Source organism: Thermobia domestica, chromosome 5 (assembly GCF_964235325.1).
Source record: "Thermobia domestica chromosome 5, izTheDome1.hap1.1, whole genome shotgun sequence".
Taxonomy (NCBI): Eukaryota; Metazoa; Arthropoda; class Insecta; order Zygentoma; family Lepismatidae; genus Thermobia; species Thermobia domestica.
The window spans coordinates 308,389,610-308,395,953 of record NC_137458.1 but is presented as its reverse complement, the minus strand read 5'-3'; positions in this window follow the sequence as shown (position 1 = coordinate 308,395,953).

Sequence of the window (6,344 nt, the reverse complement as noted above, 5' to 3'; positions counted from 1 at the left end):
TATTAATGTGTGAATCTGAATGTGTCGTGTCAAAAAAGGATGAATAGTTTTGAAGAAATAATACTTTTAAAGGAACAGAATAATTTTATGTTTGAATTATAAGAATGAATTAAATTTCGTCTTAAATATTGAAATAAAAACGTACTAGTATTTTATGTTGATTTCGATTATAGTTTTCTCGCTTGTCTCCATCTTTAAATTCATTGAATAGCTTTCCTAGATTATAACTGATTGCGACTTTAGTAGCTACATAATAAAATTGGTTTAAAAGAGAGAATATGTTATCTAGAGCTTCTAAATATTTTTTTCATATTTGTTTACTGGTATGAAATACAAAAATTCATAAACATGCTCGCCTCATAGTTTTGTAAGGATGGATCATCTACGAATCCAGACGAGCACATTTATACATTACTTCTTAAGAGTCTTCATCTCAGCGAAATTAAAATACCGCTAATTTTACAGTAATTATGTGATATCTTCAAATAGATAAAATATAATCGAAATGTGGAACAAGAGCGCCCTAGACAATATTATTTTACATGAGAAACCGTTATCACGACTCACTTATCTGCTTTCGATTTCAAACCATTTTGAAAATCGGCATTTATTTTCGCGTTTCTAAACAGCTGAAAACGGAAAGCCGCTAGGTGACTTGTGATAACGGTACCTCACGCAAAATAATATTGTCTAGGGCGCTCTTGTTCCATATTTCAATTATATTTTATCTATTTGAAGACATCACACAATTACTGTAAAATTAGCGGTATTTTAATTTCGCCGGGATGAAGACTCTTAAGCATATTTTACTGAAAATTTACCGGAGAAATGAGGTAAGGCGGACGCACGATGGCTCAGTGATTAAGCACTCGCCTCTGGTTCAAAGGATCGCTGGTTCGATCTCAGGCGATGCGAGTTGATTGTGGACGATATCGTGTTCTTGGGTATTCTCCCATTTCCTCCCATTTGTCATTCCACTATTTCTTTCATCATTCACTTCCAATATCATCCGTCTCCTTTGCTTCTCGATGGCATATTCGTGGGACGTTAAACTATTTACTTCATTTTTAAAAGAGTAAAGAATGGTTATTTGAAGTTTTTTATGATCTGTGAATGTGGAAGGCTTTGTTTAGTGCGAGAAATAAATGTAGAAGTTCGTTCTATTTGTACGAGACAGAACCTTATGGGTACAGGCCCGTAGCCAGCCTAAAAATATAAGGGGGCCCAGTAGAATTTAGGGAGGGGGCCGACCCAATCACATTATACTTCACCAACATATTATAGTTCATTTGCAAGCCTACCATGAAATTTTATGGAGCCAGCCAAAGTTTAGAGGGGCCCGGCCCCCCTTGCCCCCCTTAGATACGGGCCCGTATGGGTATAAGCCTCAAGATGAGTTAAAGCTAACCTAATCTAACCGTTTTCCAGTGTTCTTAGTGCTTTTCAGTGAGGTTCGAAAGTGAGGGTCACCTCTAAACTAACTTGCAATTTGTAAATTGGGCTAAATCCATATTATAATCTTTCTCGAGCATCATCATGCATGGGATGTCTTCTCATTGTCCCGATAATCCCGGGAACTAAATGGGATGATTCGGACCAAAATGGGACATTCCAGGGACGTAGTGTGCTATGTAGGAAAACTTCTACAAGTAGACTTAGAGGGTTTTATCATATTAAAAGTGAGTGTGCAAATTATTCTATGTGATGCGTGTGTGGCTTCTGATTTATTTACAAGTGCTCTTGATATGTTTAAATCAGAAGGTTCCTATTTTAATTCCCCCAATGCGTAAACATGTAATGAATCTGCCAAAATACACTTAAAGATTAGTAATAATAATAATAATAATAATAATAATAATAATAATAATAATAATAATAATAATAATAATAATAATAATAAATTCAATTACAAGCACAATGAACTTGTAAAACAAGTAAAATACAAATAGTTATGGAAACTTGTGTCTCATTTGATTTTTATTTTTTTTCTATATTTCATTATTATTCTTTTAACATAAACGATATTTATTTTGTTGTTTTATTATGCACAACGAATTGATTTAGAAATTCAATTGTGCATAACTCAAGAATCCAAAGCCTGCACACGAATATATTTCTTTTTTATATTTCTTTCCAAATGTCCATTATTGGGTACAGAACCGGCTCTAAGTAATTTGCCGCCCCATGCAATGGCATCATTTTGCGCCCCCTTTCTCCAGAAAGAACAGATCTTAAAAGCCACGATTTTAAGTATACCACCTCATCATGAATAACGAATGGGAGGGAAAGTACATTTGCACTCAGAAAGGTCTAAACACTAAACAATCTCATTGTGTCTGTTTTTCCTTTAAATAATAATCTATTATGTTAGTGAATGATAAAGCAAACACACCTGCAAAGGAAAGATGGTAATCTTTTTTATAGAATTCAGTATCAAGCTTCAATCTCAATATAACAGTTTGCAATTCCAGTTCAAGTAACTCTTTTATCTTTGTTTCTTGATTTTTCTTCAATATCTGTTGAGTTTTTTTTAAAAGAAACTTGTTTCCACCTTCAATGATAAAGAATTTATTTGTGTCAAAGACAAAACTAGTTTTCATATCAAAACTATGATAACTAACGAAATGGAACAGGTGCTCGCTACTGTTCGAGAATTGAGTTCTTGTATTTGATAACAATCAAGCAATTCATCCTGGGCTTTCCTTTAGCACTGTCCATGTGACCTTTAACTAATGCTATCTAAACATGATTCAGGAATGTAGTACTCAAATAGGTAAGCTTGTAAATTTCACTACCATAATCATAAAGTCTGTTTCCAACAAGAAATACTTATTTTAAATAATATAGTGAAGACAGATTTTGCTGCCACTGGAAACTTGGCACTCCGCGCACATAAGGCAGAGCCTCCGCGCACATAAGGATTATGTGCTTGAACTCCAGCTTCTTTTGTTAAAATTCTGTGCGCTCCATTGCCCGAAGCCACACTTGCGATGTAAATTTTAACTGTGGAAAGTTAACGCGCGGCAAAAATTTGCTACCTTGCTTAAATTCGCTTTCATGACATTTTATCATATTGTAACCTATTTAGTGGTTTAGTTGAAAATAAAAATACCAGAATGACTATAATGCACAATATGATTACTAAATTGCAAACTATCTAAGATGAATATTTTCCGGAACGACGTTCCGCTTCAACTAAACCACTGATGATGTTAAATATTATTCTGATTTTCCAGTTTGAAACCTCGTTCCTAACTCTTGCGTAAATATGCTACATCATGAGTTATTGTGGAAAATAGATGGGCTTCTAATTACTAATGCTATATAGCAAAACAAAATCAGTATTAATCCCACCCCCAAATGTAGTTGATGTTTTCTTCTTTCTCCCTCGAATTTTAAGGCAGTGAAGCAGCTGATTTTCAGGATAAAATGTTAATTTGCTTTGTAAAGTTAACTACACAGCATGTATCACTTGATTATTTTGTTGCTGTGGATTTTTTAAATTCCGTGTTAAAATCATATAATTAGGACTAGAAGTGTTCAAAACAGTCTTTTTATATAAAAATACGGAAACCGGTTTCTAGAAAAACCGACATTTCGGTTTTCTCCAAAATCGGTTCGGCTTTTCACCGAAACTGGTGCTGAAAATCAATTTCGATTGAAAACTAAGCAAATTTGAACATCTAAAACATATTAAGTTCTCATAAGAAGGAACGAATACCGGCTTCGGCAAAAATCGTAGGTCTACTGGTTTTAGTAAACACTACAAACCCAAAACTGTTTTGGAAAACACATAAAACTATTTTTGTGGAAACGGAATCTGTTTCCGGAGAACAATGAAACAATATTCTGGTCCGAAATAGAACCAGTTTTGGAAAAACTGAAACCGATTTCGATGAAAAACTGAACCGGTTTTGAAGAAAACCGAAACCGCTTACAGTAAAAAAACGAACCTGGTTTGGAGAAAACCAGAACTGGTTTTGAAGAAAACCGAAACAGGATTCGGTGGAAAACCGTTTTTAAAAATTAAAAAAAACTAGCTTCGGTTAAAGAAAAAAAACGGAAACCGAAAAACTGGCTTTTGTGCCCACCACCAGTAGCGAAGGGTCGTAAGAGGCCCTGAGGCCCGGCCTACCCATTTACTTTCAGAAATTATAATTTATAATTAATTCATTTTCTTTGCACAGAATGTATTATAATTTTCTAAGTTGAAAAAAATTTCTATTGTTCGATAAAGAGATCGTGGTTAGCACCACTGCTGGGAGGCTCACCGAGCAGTGTCTCAGGCGACAGAAGAACTACCGCCAAGCTACTCAGAAAATCCCGCGAGAGAACGTGTTGGTAATAACCTGCGAAAGAGACCGGCCTCAGCGCTTATCGACTTTTGTTTCTACATAAAGCGTTTCTCTCGAGACCTTCGATTTCGATTCGATATGTCAAACAAACAAAGAGCAAGAGGACGTAGGGCCCCATTCCGTATCAACTTTGGTGAAGTTTGCAGACTCTAACGCGACGCAAAAGCTGAATCAAGCAATTCTAAAGGCGCTACGACTATTATCACAAACTAATTCCCCTTTATTTCGTTATGTTGGCGCAAACCCGTATGAAATCAGACTCGTTGAGTTCATTAAAATTGCGTAGAGAGTGTCCGCCTTATGGAGAGTCGTTTTGATGTATGATTAGCATCATACTAAAGACCTGACTACTGCAAGGAACATATGTTAGTCGAACTATTTAGTATAGCACTAATCACACGTCAGAACGTCTCTGCATAAGGCCCTGTGTGTTTTTGAGATATTGTGAGTGACATTTTCCCTAACATGTTCAAAAATGAATGAAAGAAATTATCAGTAAGTGGAAAATATGAACATAATATAATTCCTATTAAAGAAGCTTCTATGTCAGTGATCTTTTGAAAATTAATATGTTATTAAGGAACTAAGACCAACTCCTGTGTTGAAAATAGAACAAACAAAGGGCAAGAAAGTTCTGCATGCATTGGTACAAAAAAGTATTTGGGGTTGTTGACATATAAAGAGCAGCGTATATATAAAAAAAATATATTTAACTATGATTCTGCTTTTAAAGGAGAATTAAGTGAAACACAAAATGACTTGATAGAATGCTTGTCATGTGTTTTGAACAATATAATTAAAAATGAAATGTTACAAGCAGAGTTTGTTTCAACACAAGTAGACTAAACAAAATGGGCCTTATGCAGAATCATTCTGAAGCGTGATTAGTGCCATACTAAAGAGTTCGACTAACATATGTTTCCTGCTGTAGTCAGGCCTTTAGTATGACGCTAATCATGCGTCAAAACGACCCTGCATAAGACGGCATAGGTTTCTTGTAAAGCGCAGATAATGTGATAATCCATCATCCCACCCGATCACACCCAATTAAAACAATTAAATCGCATTACGGCGAATTAAGATAAGGTATGAGTCACATACGTGAATACCATTATGAAAATTGAGATTCGGATGGAATAAAAAGCTGTAGATGGACTACAATTACGTTAAATTTAGGTGAATTTGTCTTCTTGTTTCTGTAGTAAAAAATTTATGTCTAATCTGTTTCATTTATTATTATTATTATTATTATTATTATTATTATTATTATTATTATTATTATTATTATTATTATATTAGTTGTAGTAATAGTAGTAGTAGTAGAACGTTAGGCCTACCCTCTTGAAAGTATCACCCTTCGCCACTGCCCACCACTAATTCGGACTTAGAACATTATAGTCTTAGATCACCTGTTACTTCACACGAAAACTCTTGAATAGAAGCGAATATTTGAATTGTTTTTTACGCAATTCATAGAGTGATCAGCTCAGCTGAGTTCGTTAAATGGGAGTCAATCTGTTGATAGGTATCGGTGACTTACGATAGGTACCCATATCCTATTCTTTACTATCGAACAAAGGGTAGGTAGAAGTTACACAACTCACCGTTAGATGACTACGAAACCCTGCAACGACTGACATCTAGTGGACAAAATTGGAACTTGATTCTATTTAGTGTCTACCATTGTTGCACTCCCTTTCAATTAGTGTTGCCACGAGACGAGACATTTCTCGTGTCTCGTCTCGTCTCGTCTCGTAAACGAGACGAGACACGAGACGAGACATAACCCTTTTAGGCGAGACACGAGACGAGACAGACTACTTTTCTCGTCTCGAAAACGAGACGAGACACGAGACGAGACGGGACGTCTCGTGAAATGTCTCGTCTCGTCTCGTGTCTCGAAAATGAAAACGCTGGCAGGAATGGCCAAGATTGAAATTGCCAGTGGTCATATAGATTGCAAAAGGAAAACCCCCTTTGTGAGAAAAC